The following is a 20,531-nucleotide window of genomic DNA, read 5'->3' as shown; positions in this document are numbered from 1 at the left end:
CTTACAACTCTATGACAGACTACTCATTAGTCTACTAGAGAAGTGCAAATTAAAGTCACCAGATACCACTACACCCCCACTAGAAGGGCTAAACATAAAAACATTAAGAACATCAAGTGCTGGTGAGGATGTGGAGAAAACATTTCTGCTTGGTAAGTAAAATGCAACAAATACTTTGGAAAGAATTTGACAGCTTCTTACACAGGTATAAATGCACACTAATCATATGGCTCAGCAATGCTGCTCTTAGGTACTCACCAAGAACAGCAAACGCATATTTCTATACAAAGACTGGAAAACCAAGGTTCACCCCAACTTTATTCATAGTAATCAAAAATTGGCAGCTACCTAAATGTCCCTTAATAGGAGAATGGATAAACCGATTGTAGTGTAACCATAAGACGAAATATTATTCAGAGGGTTTTTTTTTTAATCTTAAACTATTGATACATACAAGGGTATCCATGAATTTCAAAAAACATTCCACTGAGTGAAAGAAGCCATACATAAGAGTACATACTATATGATTCCATTTATATGTAATTCCAGATAAAGAAAATGAATTTATAGTGACTAACAGCAATCAAGAGGCAGCCTATGTCCAGGGTTGACTGCAAAGGGGTATCAGGGAACTTTTGGGGTGATGATAACCTTCTCTGTCTTGATTGTGCTGGAGGTTATATAGAAGTATGCTTTTTTCAAGATGCATTCAGTTGTACCTTTAAGGTGCAGCTTATTTGATGTAAAGTACACCACAACAAAGTTGTTTTATGAGAAAATGTTCTTGTCTAAGTCAGGTTACGTCCTACAAGTGGCAAAAGATGCACATCAAATTCTGAAAATCCTATTAATGTGTTTGTGTTCTAAAGGGAGGTTTAAGGTAGAGATGTATTATGCAAAAATGTGCTTATAACATCTGGGATATGGTAGGGGATCAACAAATTTTAATTTCATTTTTTTTCTTTCCAGTTGTTCTTATGGGGAAAATATAAGTAATATCTTCAAAGGCAGTCAGCTATAAAATACTGGAAGAATATATGCAAAGGGACAAGATAATGAATCAGTGATTAATCATCTAAGAATAAGTAAAGGAATCTGGACTATATAAAAGCTCTTTCCTCTTCTGTGATTTATAAAATGATCATGATCCAGGCGCTACAATGCCCTTGCTGTTAACCTTCCTAACTCTGGTAACTCTCTTTTTATTGCACTCATTTGGCCTTAGTATATATTTCCTATATTAGTCATTATATTTTTAAGCACACATTTTTGTTTTTTAACTTTGTCATAAATTTCTAGAAGGCAAGAACCATATCTAATACCCTTGTTTCAAGCATTCAATTAAAGTTGAATGTATTCTGGGTGGCATTTATATTCTCACTTGAAAAAATATCTTGCTTTGTCAATATTATTGAGTCAAATAGCAGATATTAACTTACTTTCATATAAAATGGAACATTTTATTTAAGAGATTTAGCCAGGTAATTTAAGGTTTTTTCTTTCTCTTAATGTAGTCATAAATCTAGGATCCTGCATTTATTCACTTTCTTAGTCACTCAATAAAAATATATTGAACAGGCGAAACTAAGATGGCAGCATAGATAAACACCGGGAAATTGTCGCCTCACACAACAATTGAAAAATACCGCAAAGGATGGAGCAAACATCGTCCACAACAACAGGAAGGCTGGCTGAGTGTAAATTCTACAACTAGAAGGAAAGAAAAGCACGCTGAGAGCCAGAGGAGCTGCGGAGGTGAAGTGCAGAGGTATGGCGGCGGCTCGCGCGTGCGGAAACGGGGTGGCACCTGAGGACACGGCTGTCTTTTTGAATCACAAGCTCCCGACTGCTCTGAACTCCGGTTCCGGCGAGTCTCTGGGGACCCAGGACTCATACGGGGAGAAGCTGGTCTGTCAGGCGGCAGCGGGTGAACTTGAGGGCGGCTTTCCCTCAGAGGTGCTTGCAGCCGTTACCGGGAAACTGAGACGCGCGACTCCAGGCGGAGAATCAGCCATAGCTTCTTTCTCCGCCCTTTTGACTCCCTGAGACCCCGCCCCACCCAGGCTGCAGCAGAGGCTTTTGCATGTGAATGTACCTAATTGCAGCCGAGCCAGGCAGACCCGGAACTTCCAAGAGAAGGCCCAGGGCCCCGCAGCGGCTTGCATTGCTTCACAGCTGAGCCTCTTCATGGCTCCTGCTGTGTGGCCTCAGACAGAGGCTGAATTAGCACCTCCTTAGATCCAGGAGCCACTGTGCCCAGTGGTCAGAGGGGGACCATTCTCCCACTTCAGACACGGCTGATTCCCACAGCCGGTTGGCCTGGAGGTCAATTCCTCCCAGTGATCCTCCAACAACCAAGGCACCAAGAGTGCACCAAGAGTGTCCACCCCAGGTAACTGGGGAGGCTGAGCCACTGGGCCCTACAGGACACCTGGCGCGCAGGGCCACTCTATCAACACAGGGAAGCAGCCAAAATGCGGAGACAAAGAAACAGGTCATGAATGGCAGAAAAGGAGGAAAGCAAACGACTGGATATAGAGTTCAAGGCCACGTTTATAAGGTTTTTCAAGAATTTTATGGAAACCGCCGATAAATTTAATGAATCCCTCAATGAGTATAGTGAGACCATGGAGGACATGAAAAAGGACCAACTAGAAATTAAGCATACACTGACTGAAATAAAGAATAATTTACAGAGATCCAACAGCAGACAAGAGGATCCCAAGAATCAAGTCAAAGATTTGAAATACAAAGAAACAAAAAATACCCAACCGAAAAAGAAAAAAGAAAAGAGATTCAAAAAATATGAAGATAGTGTAAGGAACCTCTGGGACAACTTCAAGCGTACCAACATCAGAATTATAGGGGTACCAGAAGGAGAGAGAGGGCAAGATATTGAAAACCTTTTTGAAGAAATAATGACAGAAAACTTCCCCCACCTGGTGAAAGAAATGGACTTACAAGTCCAGGAAGCGCAGAGAACCCCAAACAAAAGGAATCCAAAGAGGACCACACCAAGACACATCATAATTAAAATGCCAAGAGCAAAAGATAAAGAGAGAATCTTAAAAGCAGCAAGAGAAAGACAGTCAGTTACCTACAAGGGAGTACCCATTCAACTGTCAGCTGATTTCTCAACAGAAACCATGCAGGCCAGAAGAGAGTGGCAAGAAATATTCAAAGAGATGAATAGCAAGAACCTGCAACCAAGATTACTTTATCCAGCAAAGCTATCGTTCAGAATGGAAGGTCAGATAAAGAGCTTCACGGATAAGAAAAAGCTAAAGGAGTTCATCACCACCAAACCAGCATTATATGAAATGCTGAAAGGTATTCTTTAAGAAGAGGAAGAAGAAAAAGGAACTCTTACCATTTGCCACAGCATGGATGGAACTGGAGAGTGGATAAATACCACAGGATCTCACTCATTTGTGGAATATAATGAACAACATAAACTGATGAACAAGGACTGATCCAGAGACGGAGAGGCATTGATTGGACTGTCGGGCCTTGGAGGGAAGGTAGGGGAGGGTGGGGGCAAGGGGGAAAGATCAACCAAAGGACTTATATGCAAGCATATAGGCCTAACCAATGGACACGGACAACGGGGGGGTGAGGGCATGAGCGGGGGGGGGGGGGGGGGTAGAGGGTACACATATGTAACATCTTAATCAATAAAAAATATTAAAAAAAATATATTGAACATCTCTCTTTGCCAAGCATTATGTTCAATGCTGGAAATACAGAGATGATTATATGCTCATGTTCTAAAAAGTATGTCAAATACAGCAACAAATTTATAATGGTGGGATAAATATATCATGAAGAGGTGTGTGTGCAAAGGGAGAAAGATAACACTATGATAATGTTCCAGATAAGGTTTAAAAGTAAAATTTTGATCCATCTATTCATTAGCTAATCTTTAATTCTGCAGTCAAATTTACTATCATTTAGATAGCTGAACATAGATTATCCATAATTGATACTATAAATAAAGGTTGAATTATTTGAGCATTAAAATTGTGGTTATTTTTCCAGGCAAGGAAAGTAACTCTCTTTCCCTGATTACTTAGGCACCTGCAGCTTTACCTCAATCCAAGGTTTGACTCTTATTTATAAGACAGAAACTTTGTTTGCATAAGACAGCCCAGAGTGTCAACAGTGAACCAGTAAATTATGATTAGATTTGGAGCCAACCTCTTCCAATTTGGACTTGACCTTCTTGGAAATTCAAAGTGACTACTACATGGCAGCTATCTTCCACAGAGTGAAACATTTTTGGCAATTTTGAATGAGAAGTTGGTCAGCAGGATTTTGTCTATTTATGTATTCCTTTAATTGCAATTTGATATAAGAAGTATTCTGTGCCAATATCACTCTTTCTCTTTTGCCAAAAAAAGGGAGATAACATTTAAAAACAGTTCTTTCAAGTTTAAAGAATCATCCAATCAAAAAATTAAATGCTCATGGTGCCTTCTTGTCCAAGGACCTTCTACATGATGTTTCCTTTATGAAATTTCCCACCTCACTCCCTCCACAACCGCTCTTTGCCTAGAAAATCCTCATTACCCTCCACATCCTAATCTAAACATCACTTTCTTGGAGATGCCTTTCTTGACTATATCCTTCCAAATACTCAGCGCTTATCCCAACAGCCTAGGAAAGTGTCCCCCTCATATGCTCTCATAGTACTTTGTCATAAAAATTACATTAGTAATTCATTAGCTATTTGTTTATTTTTGTCTTCCTTACCAGTCTGTACCCCTCCATATGGGTAGACACTGTTTCTGTCTTGTTTGTATAATAGGCACTTAATAGCTATTTGTTGAGAAAATGATAAAAATTTACAAACAGTAATGAAATTCAGGAAAACAATGCTTTCATTTTGTTAATGAGAAAGCTAGTGGAGAGAGCGTTGGGGGTTGGTTTCCCAGCCTTAGGCTAGAAGACGCACTAAAGAGAATTTTAAAAGTCCAATTCAAGATTCCTTAGGAAAGTTTTTAGACAGAAGTAAATTGTGTGGCCTTAGTGGTTGCTCAATACTGTATGGCCCCAGATTTGCAGAGCAAACTCCAGGAGGCCTTGGCTAATCAACACTTTCGGTGAACCTATGGAAAAACTCAGAGCAAACCCATGTTCCAATAAGACTTCATTTACAAAGCAGGAGATGAACCGGATTTGGTACACAGACTTAGCTGTCAACCCTTATTCTTCTCCATGGAAATGAGGCAAAAAGATGGGCAGAAAGTACTTTCAATAACATATGGGGCAAAGGCCACCCAAAGATTGTCTAAGGGAAGGAAGTTAATTCACCTTACTATTTACTATTTATTACAAGTCCCAGATTTAGTGAAGTTACTTGTTAACTTGTAAGCTGTTGTCCCACAAATGCAAATAATTTTTGTCTGATGAAACAGGTAACCCCAAAGATTAAATCTTTTTTTTAACTCTACAGTCTTATCAACAGTTTTTGACATTGCCCATATATATCAAGATTTTTTTAATGCTTTTCAAACTAGTCATTGCATTATTCTGATGGTCTTCATTAATTAATGAATTAAAGAAAATCTCTTAGCACGCCCATTTTTTATTTTCCTGAGAGTTGTGATTTTACATTTTGAAATGGTACGTTAGCGAACTTTATGCTGATACAATCAGGCCAGGTTAAAAATCATCTGACATGGTTTCTTCTTCCACACGTGGCATGTAATGACCACTTGGAACCTCAGGCTCTTCATCTCTAAACTGGGGATGTGGGACCAAGATTTCAAAGTCCCTTCCATACTCACTTTAAGTATTCTAAATCAGAAAAGTTTGAATAAATTAAATTTATTATTGAAATAGAATATTACTAAACAAAAGAAAATTGAACATTCTGCCAAGAACTCAGACTTGGAATGTACTGTCTTTTTATTGCAGAAACAACTAAAGGAGTCCATTCAAAATGAAAAACCATCATTTAAATAATAGTTGCCAGGAGCAATTGTTCTTTAATTGAGCCATTTGTTTTTCAGCTAGATAACTGTTGATATACACATAGAATGATACACGATTTATATCTTTTGTAGAGTTTTGTTCTTGTCAAGGCATACCATGGGTTCATTCTTTATCAGAGAGCACATACCATACTCAGAGAGTAAGTCTCCCTGCCTTGTTCAGACTGAGAGCAAAGTTGCTATACATTGGAAATGGAATTTTGACCTTGTTTGAATTTAGACAAATGAAAATTATAATTAACTAAAAATTTTACAAAGAAGGGCATTGGAATGGTCTGTTAAGAGTAATAAAGAAGAGAACCAACACGGCAGCTTAGGTAAACACCTGTACTTGCTGCTTCTCACAACCACATCAAAACTACAACTAAAAGACAAAACAAATATCATCCAGAACCACGGGAAAGCTGGCTAAATGGAAGTTCTACAACTAGAAGGAAAGAAGAAAGCACATTGAGACTGGTAGGAGGTGTGGAGGTGCGGAGGTGCGGAGGTGGGGAGGTGCAGAGGTACGGAGGTGCGCTGTTGTTTTTTTCAATCGGGAGGGAGATACAAGCTCCTGATTGCTCTGAACTCCAGTTCCGGGTGAGACTCTGGGGACCCAGACTCATATGGGGAGAAACTGGATTGTCTGGCATCGGGCTGGAATGTGAGGGCGGCTTTCTCTCAGAGGTACTCCCAGCGATCATTGTTCCTGCATGGGGGCGCAGGATGCAGAGACGCAGGGACCTCCCCGGTGCAGGGCTTACTGGCAGCCATTGCTGTTTACTCCACCTTGGTGATTCCCTGAGACCCCCCCCCCCCCACCCAATTTACAACCCCACCCAAGCTATGTGCAGTGGCGTTTGCATATGAATGGCCTGTCCTTTCACAGCCTAAAACCTAACAAACTGCAGCTGGGTCAGAGAACTCCAAAGCTTCCAAAAGAAGGCCCAAGGCTTGGCAGCAGCAGCCTGTTTTGCTTCACAGCTGGGCCTCATCTGGGCACTTCCAAACCCCAAACAAAGAGGAGGAATCTGCAGATACCTCTGTAGCTCCTACTAAGTGGCCTCAGGCAGTGGCTGACTTTGCACCTCCTTGGAGATCCAAGAGCCAGTGTACCCAGTGGTCTGTGTGAGACCACACCAGATTACAACTCTTCCCATCCATAAGTGACACACTCAAAGGGCAGACTCAGTGAGCACCAAAGTCCCACTGAAGCAAGTCCTGCCCCATAAGGGTGTCTCCAGCACAGCAGTTCTTCCATTGTAGACAAAGCTGGTCCTCACAGCCAATTGGCCTGGAGATCAATTCCTCCCAGTGATACCAACAGCAATCAAGGCTTAACTACAACAAGACTGTGCACAAAGCCCACAAAGGGGCGCACCTCAGGTGATTGGGGAGGCTGAGCCACTGGGCCCTATAGAACACCTAGCACATAAGGCCACTCTATCAACACAGGGAAGCATAAAACATACGGAGAAAAGAAAGAGGTCATAAATGAAAGAAATGGAGGAAAGCAAACTACTGGATATAGAGTTCAAAACCACAGTTATAGGTCACTCAAGAATCTTCTAGAAACCTCCAAGGAACTTAGTGAGACCTTCAAGTATCTTAGTGAGAATGTCAAAAAAATGGAAAAGGACCTGTCAGAAATTAAGCATACACTGACTGAAATAAAGAATAATATACAGAAATTCAACAGTAGACTAGAGGACCCCAAGAATCAAGTCAAAGATTTGAAATATGAGGAAGCAAAAAACACCCAACCAGAGGAGTAAAAAAGAAAAAAGAATCCAAAAATATGAAGATAGTGTAAGGAGCCTCTGGAACAACTTCAAACATATCAACATCCAAATTATGGGGGTGCCAGAAGAAGAGAGAGAGCAAGATATTGAAAACCTATTTGAAGAAATAATGACAGAAAACCTCCCCTACCTGGTGAAAGAAATAGACTTACAAGTCCAGGAAGCACAGAGAACCCCAAACAAGAGGAATCCAAAGAGGACTACACCAAGATGCATATAATTAAAATGCCAAGGGCAAAAGACAAAATCTTAAAAGAGAGAATCTTAAAAGCAGCAAGAGAAAAAAAGTCAGTTACCTACAAGGGAGTAACTATATGACTGTCAGCTGCTTTCTCAACAGAAACTATGCAGGCCAGAAGGGAATGGCAAGAAATATTCAAAGTGATGAATAGCAAAAACCTACAACCAAGATTACTCTACCCAGCAAAGCTACCATTTAGAATTGAAGGTCAGATAAAGAGCTTCACAGACAAGAAAAAGCTAAAGGAGTTCATCACCACCAAACCAGTATTATATGAAATGCTGAAGGGTGTTCTTTAAGTAGAGGAAGAAGAAGAAAAAGGTAAAGATAAAAATTGTGAACAACAAAGTGACAACAAATACATATCTATCAACAAGTGAATCTAAAAATTAAGTCAATAAAAAATCTGATGAACAGAATAAACTGGTGAATATAATAGAAGTAGGGGCATAGAAAGGGAGTGGACTGACAATTCTCAGAGGGGAGGAGGTGGGGGTGCAGGAAGAGATTGGACAAAACTCTTACACCTATGGATGAGGATAGTTGGGGGGGGGTAAGGACCTGGGGTGGTGTGAGAACCAGGTGAAGGGGAGCTATGGGGGAAAAAAGAGGAACATCTGTAATAATCTGAACAATAAAGATTTATTTTTTTAAAAAAAGAGTAATAAAGAGTCCTTTATTCTGTCCAGTTGGCATGGCTCAGTGGTTGAGTGTCGACCTATGATCCTGGAGGTCATGGTTCAAGTCCCAGTCAGAGCACATGCCTGGATTATGGGCTCCATCCCCCGTGTGGGGCATGCCAGAGGCAGCCAATCAATAGTTCTCTCTCACATTGATGTTTCCATCTCTCTCTTCTTCTCCCTTCCTCTCTGAAATCAATAAAAAAAATATTTTAAAAAAGAGTTCTTCATTCTAAGGTTTTAAAAAATTCTATATAATAAAAGGGTAACATGCAAATTGTCCCCTTAACCGAGAGTTCAACTAGAGTTCAACCGGGGGCAGAGTCGGCCCGCTAATGGCCCTGGGCCCCTTCCCCTGGCCTGCCTGGCCCAATCTGTTGGGCCAGCTGGAGCCCACCCATGCATGAATTCATGCACTGGGCCTCTAGTAGTTTATAAAAGAAATGCAAGGCAAGATAATAATTAAAACAATATAGGTAAAAATATAACACCTACAATATTCATGATGCACGTTTTGAGAGTCCATCAATAATGAATTTGGTTGGTATTTGTTGTATGCAGTGATTGAAATATTTTCTCTATTAAAAAATATAGGATATTGCAATATAGACCATCTTCAATCCAGTTATGAGTTAATTCTAACTTTAAAAATGAGATTTACCAACAGGTCCTAATAGTTATCAAAGTAGGCCCAGTAAAAATTTGGCCTCAGAATCTGAATCACAGATTTATTATAAACCAACTTATTTATTTGGTTATCATGCAAATGTAATTGAATGAGAAAATGTCAAGGGTGTTGAGTTCAGAAATCTGGTTGTTTTACCTAACCCTAACACAGTACCCTGAGCCTGGTTTGAAATAATCCCATGAGATGCATGAATAAAAGTGAAGTTTTTTAATGGGATCAAATTAGATTTAATAACTATTTTAAGAGTAGACAATATTTTCTAAATTTTCAAGTCTGAAGTATATTATCTTTTACATTGTATAAGGCTAATTTGATCTACATAAATTTCTGATTAAATCATGTTAACTATGATACTGATTTTTTAAAATATGTTTTTACTTATTTTAGAAAACAGTAAGAGAAAGGGATTAGAGAGATAGAAACATCAATGAGAGAGAAAGATAGATCAGCTGCTTCTTGCACATCCCCAACTAGGGATCGAGTCCACAACCTGGGCAAGTGCCCTGACCAGGAATTGAACTAGTGACTTCTTGAATCATGGGTTGACGCTCAAACACTGAACCACAAGATACTTTATATCTTGTGCTTATAAATTCTTATTTGTAAAAGGAATGTTTATGTATGTTTAAAAAATAATTTTATTGGTTGCAGTTTTCATATAAGTCCATTGCATTAAATTGTTTATCCTTTTTCATTTTAGCCAGTTTTTAAGAGAATTTGGTAAAACTTCTAACTATGATTGTGGATGTATCAATTTCCCTTTGTTTTATATATGTTAATACTATTTTGGATTCTGTTATTAGATACTTACAATTTCGGGATGGATATATCTTCTGGTGAATTGTATACTTAATCATTATTTAACAACCCTTTTTATTTTTTTAAATATATATATTTTTTATTGATTTCAGAGAGAAAGGGAGAGGGAGAGAGAGAGAGAAACATCAATGATGAGAGAGAATCATTGATCGGCTGCCTCCTGCACTACTGGGTATTGAGCTCACAACCCAGGCATGTGCCCTTGACCGGAATCAAACCTGGGACCCTTCAGTCCACAGGCTGACACTCTATCCACTGAGCCAAACTGACCAGGGCTAACAACCCTTTTAAATCTTAACTGTGCGTTCTGCTTTAAAATGTATTTGCCCACCAAAGGACTTGTATGCATGTATATTAGTATAACTAATGGACACAGACATTGGGGCGGTGGGGGCTTGCCCAGGGTGGGAATGGTTTGGGGGGTGGTTAATTGGGGGAAAAGGAGACATATGTAAAACTTAAGACAACAAAAATAAATAAATAAATAAATAAATAAATAAATAAGAAACTTATAGACAAAAAAATGTATTTGCCTACTATGATTATTGATACTCCAACTTTCATTTGGTAATTATCTACCTGTTAGATATACATGTATTACACTTATTTCTCAGCTAATGATATTCATTTATTACTAAAATTCAGTGTATTGCAATAGAGAAACCAAGACCTAAATAGAATAAGTTATATTTCCATGGACACAGAGATGAACATGACAGAGCTGCAGACAGATATAAATACTAGCAACACAAAACCTCATGAACTTGAATTGTACTTCCCAATCTGACCCTCTCCACTGCGTTGTTCATCCTCAGCGAGGACCTTTGCTTTTTCCTGGTCCTGCACAGGGATAAACTGTAGTCTAGGTTTGCCAATTTGCCTGTGGCTACTGCTCTGGAGGAGTCCATCTTCTACAAAGTCAGGAACTTGGCCAGTTCTAGGTCTGTCAGGGAATTATTTCCCACAAGCATGCCTTTTTTCAATTCCGCTGCCTTTCATTCTTTGATTTTAGTTTAGTTTCTTCTTTTGGACTAGAGGGCTAGTGCATGAGTTCGTGCACATTGAAAGGAAATTAATTAGAAGAAATATTTTAGAGGTCGGAGAGGGACCCCAGGAGGGCTCCAGGGCGTGTCCAGTCTGTCTCGCACAGTCCCGATTGGCCAGACCCCAGCAGCAAGCTAACCTACCAGTCAGAGCATCTGCCCCCTGGTGGTCAGAGCGCATCATAGCACTGGTCGAGCAGTTGACCAAACGGTCTACCAATAGGTCAGACACTTAGCAAATTAGGCTTTTATATATTCTGTCTGATAGGAGCTTTAAGTATATCTAGCTGTTAATCCAGGATTAATGTTTTCCTTTGAAATGACTAAGAGAACACATTGTTGAGCAATTTTGCCATTCTACATAGCTGTATTGTCAAGAACAGTAGGGGGAAAATACTTAAAAGTCACCGCATAGCACTTTTCCCCTTACAAATAAATTTTTAAATACAGAGAACATACATGGTTGCTGTGTGCAAGTATATATCTTATGGCTATATGCTGATGAGATGACAAAACTCTGAAAGTGTTTAGATGGGACTTATTCTAAATATCAATGAACTACCTTCTTCATCAATGAACTTGCTTCTTCAACTTGAGCTTGAATCCTGTGCTGTGCACTATAAAGGCCCATGTTCATCTCACTGAACATCTCAAGAAGTTGTGTTTGACAGGCCAAGCCCAGTAAGCACAGTCCTGCCAGGGGATATGTGCCTAACCTCTTCTGAGATGACCATCTCAGTCCAGCATTCCTTGGGAGGAACAGCACCTTAATTAAACCTCATCAACCACCATGTTGGTGGTTTCTGAGCAGATGATCAAAAAGTCAACCACAACTGCATAGAACAAAGCTCCTAATTGAGAGTTGGTCTTTAGAAGACTCGGGAACAATGCTCTCCCTTAAATATGTGGTAGACCAAAAGTATTTATGAAAAGGGGCGCAGGAGTCATAAAATAGGTCAATAGTTGTTTCTTTGACTCATATATTTAAGGTAGTGTATTCATAAGTTGCAACATTTTATAAGTCATTATGGTCATGGACACTCAAGATATTATCATGGACATTCGACTTATTTTTTTTTTCAAAACTCTATAAAGCTCATTATTCTTAAGACTCTGTAAGGTTTTATCAAAGGAATAAAATGCTCAAGATTTCAAGGCTTAGGAATGACATAGAGTGGATTTAAATTGCAGCAGATTAGCACAAAGTTGCTCTCTTTCCATCACAGCACACTGCCACTCACTACTTAGCTGCCTCTTATGCTCAGATTCCTCATGTGTCACCTTTTCACACACAAAGAGCCACCAAGTCATTCTTTACCATTGCACTCTCTTCTAATTTTTAAGTTAGTACCTATTGAATACATTCTGTTTTGTTTAATTTGTAACAAATTAAATAATAATTTTAAATGAATTCTAATAATAGGGTGTTTGGTTTATAATAGTTGTTTGTTGCCTATTTCCCTTTGCACAATGAGGAAGACCATGAGTGGTGGAAAGTACCTTGTTTATTGTCTAACACTGTATGTATACCTGGCATACAGTGAAGAATCCAGTAATATCTATTAAACAGAAATAATGCAAAAATATTAAATGCTCTGTCCATAAAATTTACACTGATTCCAAGGTACAAACTATAGTGACTACATTATATTTGGGGGACTAGCTCATCTGCAACTTAAATGTCTATTGAATCATGATTAATATTTATTGACGGTTTCCTTAGAGTTTTTAACTTCGTCCCTCTTAAGTAAAAGGCATAAGTGAAAAGGAATGAGAGCATAGTAGTGGTGGCTGTGTCCACATCACTCATAGTTGTGGGAACCAGGAGGGACAATGAAAACAACGTTTTGGATAAACCTGCTTATAAATAATGCATAGCACATGTTTCATATTGTTAATTGGCCTTTTATACTCAAAGGCTCAATCTCCTATATTTAAAAGCTTTCTGCTTCACCCACAAACTTATTTCTTTACAAGTAAAATCAATTTCTGAAAATTGCTTTCGAGAAAACCTTTTCCCTCAAACTATATGAATAATAGTTAACCCCTTTTGCAAACTTAGAAAAACAACAACACAAAAGTAACCTCCTCCTCCTGGTTCACACAACTGTAACTGATGTAGACATGACAATCCACCGATAAAAGTTCTTTCCTTTCCGTTTAAGTTCTTCATTGAACAAGAGAAAATCATAATTAGATTTCAAAGAAATTCTCAAGTTACATATAATTCCCACTTATTGTGGCTTGCACATGTGACCAATGGGTTCTTAAAAACTGATGTTAGCGTGGTAATCATCTTTCAGGACAAATAAAAAAGGACTATTTGTTTTTTCTTTACTTTTTTAAAAAATCTTTAACAAAACACTAAGTGGTTTCCTGAGAAGTGAACCCCCAGCTGACTTACCACATTTTCTGGAGCTTCCACTGGGAGACATTGTTTTTTATGTAAAGCATAGGTCCTCCGAAAACCAAAATAAAAGCACACTGAAATGCCACAACAAGTGTGGCTGAGGCAGTTCTTCAATTTACATTAGCTCCTTCCCGGTGCTTTAAGAATGTAAAAGCTAGCCTCCTATCTCTTCCTAAAGTGTCTTACCAAGCACCCTATTCATGTGAAATATGCCCTTTAGAGAAAACACACTGCTAAGGGTGAAATCGGTGTAACCAGATTGGCTGATCTGCTTAATCTCTTTTAAATAAAAATGTGTATGTTCAAAGAAATATCTATCTTGTTCTTATCCATTAAATCTAGGGAATAAGAGTATCCACCAGATCTCCGGGGCAGGGAGACCTTTCAAGGATAAAGGGATTATCTTCAGGGATAAAAATCACCAGATAATCACTACTTTCACACTTTAACAAATCAGTTTTAGCTTTGCATTTTACTCTTCAGCTTAAGCCCCACTTGTTTGCCAGCAATCCAGACTTATGTGCATGGTTCCTCCTGTCTTCAGTCAATTAGGTCTAGCCAGTGGAGTTAATTTTAGGAATTAAATTTAGGAAGAAAGTTCAGATTCTGAGAAGAATACCGAATTCTGAATAGGATCTATGTTCCCAAAACTTTCCTCCCATCATCATTTAATTCAGTGAATCTTCAACTTGACATATAATGAAGTTATTTTTAAATGATTTATGATGAGACCCATATAATGAGTATGGCATAAAACTGAAGTCTAAGGCTGCAAATCATATGTTGGGCAAATATTTCCAAAACTAAGTATTAATTTGAAGAAATGAGTCATCTTTCTAGACTTGGAATATAGAGAGAAAAAATGAAAGATGGAGGGAGAATCTTTATTAACACAGTTTATGGAGTTGTAGCACATTGTTATACCAACTATAAATAAATGTAAAAGGTTTATACACCATCTGATTTCCCTAACTTCCTCTGTTTTGAAGAATTATCTTCAAAACAGATTTTTCAGGCTTGAGATACATTCTACAGCAGTCTTCACATGCTTTATTTATATACGTATATTCATTTGCTTTTAAAGATGCTGCAAATGAATTGTTGTAATCATTTGTAATTTTTGTTACATATTTTTAATATAAGTAGAATATTTATACAGTAAATATTCAATGAGAATGTTTAAAATATTTAAAAAACATAAAATAAATCAATTCTCCCTCCCTCATCTCCTCTGCCCCTCTTTTCTCTACAAAGGAGTTTTAGAACTTCAGTTATATTTTTAAAAGTTTAATACTTAAACAATTTGAAATCTTATTTAGGGTCATGCATTATATCACATATAATGTAGTTAAACTATATAATATTTGAACCATTAAAATTATTTTGAAGGTGATTTTAAAATACTTTTCATTAAAGTCACATTCTCAATATTGATGCCTTGCTTTGAGTCTTAGTTTGATATTTTCTTTCCTGAGATAAAACAATGGCACTGTTTATCTTAATCATTCCTATGAATTGACCATTAATATGACTCAACAATTTATTCATTTTTAAATATGTTTACCTATTACATTTGATCTCATAGGTTGATCTAAATATTTTTACCTATTACCAAATCTGATCTAATTTTTAAGGTAATAATCTAACCTAAAAAAAAAAATGTGGTTTTAAAAGGTTTTAAAGTTTTCAAAGACCTTTTGATACAATGAAGTTGCATCTTCAACTAATTAGTAAAATGCCTAGAAAATGTTCAATTTTCTCTGCAGTCTTCTTCATTTGGGTTTTCTAATCGCAAACTACCCCCTTATCTCACATAGGTAGATTAATTGCTGAACAGGAAAGGGAAACTTGAATTATTATTTTTTTCAAATGTTTCTGTGTGTAACCTTCTAATTGTAGTATTGAGTAGAGTTTGGCCAAGCGAAAGCAAGCTAGATTTTTCTTCAATGGCTTTACACCGAGAGGTACAGAACGGCTTCACCGCTTTCTGGCAGCCCACATGGACGGTAACAGTATCCGGAATGCAGACATAACGCATAAGCAGACATACACTGCCCCACGGCAGTGATTAGAGAGGACAGTCTTGGAGCTTTGGAAACAGAAAGCAGACAGCAAACAACCAGGCAGTCTGCAACCCTGAGCAAAACCTCTTTCCCATCAAAACTCTGCTGCCAACGCAGCTTCGCCTCTCCCAGACCCACAGGCTGGCAGAGGCAACCGCAGCCACTCCAAAGTGGAGTTTCGGGCCCATCCTTAGTGGTTTCTGTCACCCTCTTGGTGCTTTTCCTTCATGAATGAAATATGCAAATGCATCTCACACTGGCTCTTTCAATGAGGAAGAAGAAGGTCAGGGGACAGAACTGACACAGCCAGCACGTTAGGGATTTGGGACCGATGTACTTACACCTCCAAATGCCTCCAGATTTCAGCCTCTGGAAATATCTAGCCCATTTCTTTATGGCACTGTTGCTTCCATCAGCTGTGAAAATTAACATAAAATAATATAGTAACCCAACAAGTGCTGGACAGCATACAGAGCATCAGATTAAGTGCACACTCAAGGCACACGCCGGTGTACAAAATCTGAATGGTAAATAGCAAGTAAATACCTTCCAACCGACCGGAAGGGGGAAGGATGCTGAGCGGCTACAGCTGCTGCCTGCTCTCTTGTGTAACAGCAAAGGCGGCTCAATCCCGCTGACAGGCTGTGTGAAGCCTGGCTGCCTGTGGGCGCCGGGGCGGTCCTAGTGCCTGCCCCTGGTTTGCAGCCAAGGTAGCTCAGAAGAGCCTCTTACTTCTTGTGATGCTTCTGGGGGCTGTCACCAAGGGTTTCAGGGACGTTGGCTTGTTAAGCATCAGGGCAGTGGGTCTGAGCGGGGGAAAAGTGAGTAAGAAACAGGGTCCAGACACTGATGTTCCAGACCCTGATATTGAAACCAGAACGGAGGATGGAGGCTCTTGTCTGTTAACTAAATGGTGCCCCTGAGGATGTTAAAGCCTTTTAGGAAGAAAGCTAATTTGCACTTTATTGCCGGCTAGCCATACATTTTGTCCCCACCCCACATTTAAAATGCACAGGGAAAAAGAATGAAGGAATAAGGAATTTTTTAAAGTTTGATTTATATTTTCTTATATTTGCAAAATGTTTATTAAAGGCCTAAAAACTCCACGTTCCGCATGTTCTGTCCATAAATCTCAAAATAAATGCAAAAATAAACAAAATAGAGGCCTCCAGAAGCTTATTTTCTTGGAGGCAAAATGCGCCAGACTCCATATACTAGTATATCAACGCCTCCCTTCATCCTTCTCCTTTATTTGCCCCACTTTTTCCTCTGTGGCACCTTTTTCCCATATAACATCCAGATTTCCTAATTCAGTTGTGGAATAACTCCCCCACCACACTATAGTCTGTATGAGGGAGTCTGCTCTATTTACTTTGAGAGAGTAATAGTTTGATAAAGAGTTTGATAGCCTAGAGGATTGCTCAGCACATATTAAGCCCTCAGCAAATATTTGTGGGAAGAATGAACTGGACACTAAGCTAAGAAATAACACCAAAAAAACAAGTTCAAAAATTGATCTCTTCACTAATTAAATTCAATTAGCAGAGATCTCTGAGCAGCTGTTTTATTTAAAAGACTGTGTTAAGTACACATTTGCCTTTAAGGAGCTTATAATTTAAATATAGAGAAAAGATACTAATATATGTGTGTAATCAAACAGTTATGTATACTATAATCTTTGCTATAAGAGAGTGAACACTAAAAGTCAGAAGGTGCTATATTTGCTATGTTTTGACATCATGGGTGTGGTGTTGAGCCAGGAGATAGGGCTTGAGAATTCCACACTGATTGCTTCTCCTACCCCAACCTGAGTATATAAAGTTTGGTTGGCAATAAGCAGTTTGGTTCAGAAGGGACCAGAATGTAGAACATTAACTCCAGTAAGATTTGTTAGCTGAGTAAATACAGATACTAACACAGGTAAAGAGAGAGAGGGCAGGTAGGTAGATGCTGAAGGCTCTGGATCAAAGCCTCCAATAATGAGGAGACAGCATGGGAGTCCAGCACCCACCAACAGGTGGTTGCCTTCAAGAGCAAGAAGGGGCTGCTCATACCTAGAGGTCTGGGTGGTCAGACCACATAGGTGATGTATGGCAGCCAGTAGCAAGATATATTGGCTCATAACAAGGTGTGCTGGTAGAGCTGAGGCTCAGAGGCAAGAGGGAAAAGAGAGAAATGATAAAAAATTAAAGTAAGATTCTCTCCATGGAACACTCAAGGCAGGGTTTTCTTACAGGAAAAGCGCATCCTTACGGGCCACAGAGGGGAGAAACCTGTGAAGCAAATGGAGAAGGAAGAGGAGACGGAGAGAGCCTCCAGACCACAGTGCAGAACTGACCCAGGTGTAGGAGGTAGGAAAGTAAGGGAAGCAGGATGGAAAACAGGAAGGTCTAAGACTGGAGTGCAGTGCAGGCATGTGCCTACCTGAATCCCCTGCCACACCTGGTCACTAGGTAGGCATAGCCTGTGGGAAGTGTGGCCTGGGCGCAGATGCAGTGATGGAGCTCAGAGCACAGCAGTCAGCGGTGTTTGTGAATCGCTGTTATAGCAGAAGTTATGACAAGTAATTCCCACGGCTGCCTCCACACCAAAATGAGACACTTTAAATATGCACAGTTAATTGTATGTCAACTATGCCTCAATATATATATATGCCTCAATATATATATATATATATATATATATATATATATAAGAGTAAGCGACCATTACGACTAGATGACCTGGATGACCAGCCGATAGCTATGATGTGCACTGACCACCAGGGGGCAGACACTCAATGCAGGAGCTGCCCCCTGGTGGTCAGTGTGCTCCCACAGCCAACCTCCCTCGGTCCCTCCCCCGAGCCAGCTGGCCCCAATCCGCCCTGATCACCGGCCAAGCTGAGGGACCCCTCCCATGCACAAATTCGTGCACTGGGCCTCCAATAAAATTATAAAAACAAGAAAGTCACAATGGCAGATAAAGCGGAGATTAAACATAACAAGAGAGTGCTGTGGACAACCTTATGCCAATAGATTTGGAAGCTTGGAAATGTACTTTACCGAATCTTATTCAAAAGAAACAGAAAGTCTGATTAATACCAGCATTATAAAAGAAATTAAAACAAATACTTTACAACCTAGTAATCCTGTTCAAGGAGTAATACCCAAGAGACACACACAAAAATGCTCAGGGCAGTAATGTTTGAATAATAAAAACTTGAAACATTTAAATAGACATAAAGGAGACTAGATAAATCAGTTGTGCTCTATTTACACAAAGAATATACAGCAGTAAAAATGTATAACCTTAAACTGTACACAACCAAATTTTGGAAACATAAAACATAATATTTACTAAAAAAGTAAATCCCAGAAGACTAAACATAATACAGTGTTCATTGAGATAACAAAAATAGCATAATTAAACAATATGTTATTTAAGCATACATGCAAATGTGATAGAATTATGTATTTTAAAAAGTGAGGAATTCATAATCAGGCTAGTAATCCCTTCTGAGATGGGGGGGTGGAGGGTGAAGCATGACAGACAATCTGTCAGGAATGATAATTCTTGGGTTTATGAACATTGATTATATTATGGGCATCTACCTAGGCCAGATACCAGTCCTATTTATCATAACTCAAATCTTCTCACCTTGTTAAGAAGATGGTCTTTGCAAACTTGACCTTGCTTCTCTTAGCCAATGCTGATTAGTCATGCTACACTGCAGGTTTTCCAACAGGCGTAGCTCTCAGAGAGGCCTTTCGGGTTACTCACCATGAATTCAGAATTCATGTATCAATGGAATTTTCCGATTGTGACCGAAGACCTGGTAGATTTTCAGTTTGCAAACATGATTTAGTATCCCATTTCAAATTTTTATCTCATCTCACTTCACAATTTTAATTGCATATAAAAAGTGGCATTTTCCCTGGTGACAAAAAATAATACGTGGTTATGATAGAAAAATGTGAAACTACAGATAAGCACAAAGTAGATCATAAAGTTCATTATGATGCTAGCACTCAAAGATACATCCTGCTGAAAGATTGGTGTATGACACATATACAAACATAGTTCACAAAATTAGAAATACTGTAGATATCTTAAAGCCTGTCATTTCCCATGTTATTAATTATTTTTGTTAATAGTGCCACATTGTCTCTAATAATTACATAATATTCAGATATAGGGATTGTCAAAATATGTCCTGAGGTCACAGCCAGGCAGCCACCTGTTTTTTAAAACAAGTTGTATTGGAACACAGCCCTGCTCATTGGTTTACATATTGTCTAGAGCTATTTCAGCCTCACTGAGTAGTTGTGACATAGACTGTAACATGAAACTATTTTGACCTTTGGCAGAAAAAGTGCCAATCCTTGCTAAAAGACACAATTTAATGGCTATATAATATTCCATTTCATGAATGTATCATAAATTAATTTATCATTAGTGTGCATGTTGGGTATTTTCATTTTTTTCCTGTTTTAACCACCTTGAATCACAAATCTTTTCGGCCATTCTAAACAGAAATTTGATGTATCAAAGTAAATATCCTATATAAGGCTTTTCAAACATGTGGCCAGGTTTCCTCTGGAAGATGGCAACAGTTGACAACACTACACTCTTAACAGTAAAACTTGTGGATGGAATAGCTCCCCCATGGCATGCACACTCTTACCACCGACTTCTGATCATTTGCTCTTGGTGGGTTTTAATGATCCCTTAGTCACGATACTAATGACTTGTTTTGGTCTATCTTCCTTGACTTCTCTCAGGCCTTTGACATACTGACCCCCCTATTTCCGTGCCTCCGAGGCCC

The 20,531-nt window shown here is 38.9% G+C and overlaps 1 protein-coding gene across 2 annotated transcripts in view; it reads right to left on the bottom strand.

Moving 5' to 3' along the window:
- The window catches only part of RAB27B (RAB27B, member RAS oncogene family), a 117,974-nt gene extending 101,637 nt beyond the window's left edge, over positions 1 to 16,337 (bottom strand). Inside the window, exons 1-2 of one of the 2 annotated variants that reach the window (XM_081096446.1) lie at positions 16,271 to 16,337; positions 16,066 to 16,140 (exon numbers count right to left, since the gene is read on the bottom strand). The gene's annotated coding sequence lies outside the window, so the exon portion shown is untranslated. The remainder of the gene's footprint in view (positions 1 to 16,065; positions 16,141 to 16,270) is intronic. The other variant, XM_081096448.1, reaches the window with a different exon arrangement.
- Positions 16,338 to 20,531: the final 4,194 nt, after the last annotated feature.

Source organism: Myotis nattereri (genome assembly GCF_964212035.1).
Source record: "Myotis nattereri genome assembly, chromosome: 8".
Classification (NCBI taxonomy): domain Eukaryota; kingdom Metazoa; phylum Chordata; class Mammalia; order Chiroptera; family Vespertilionidae; genus Myotis; species Myotis nattereri.
This window is presented reverse-complemented; position numbering and strand designations above follow the sequence as displayed.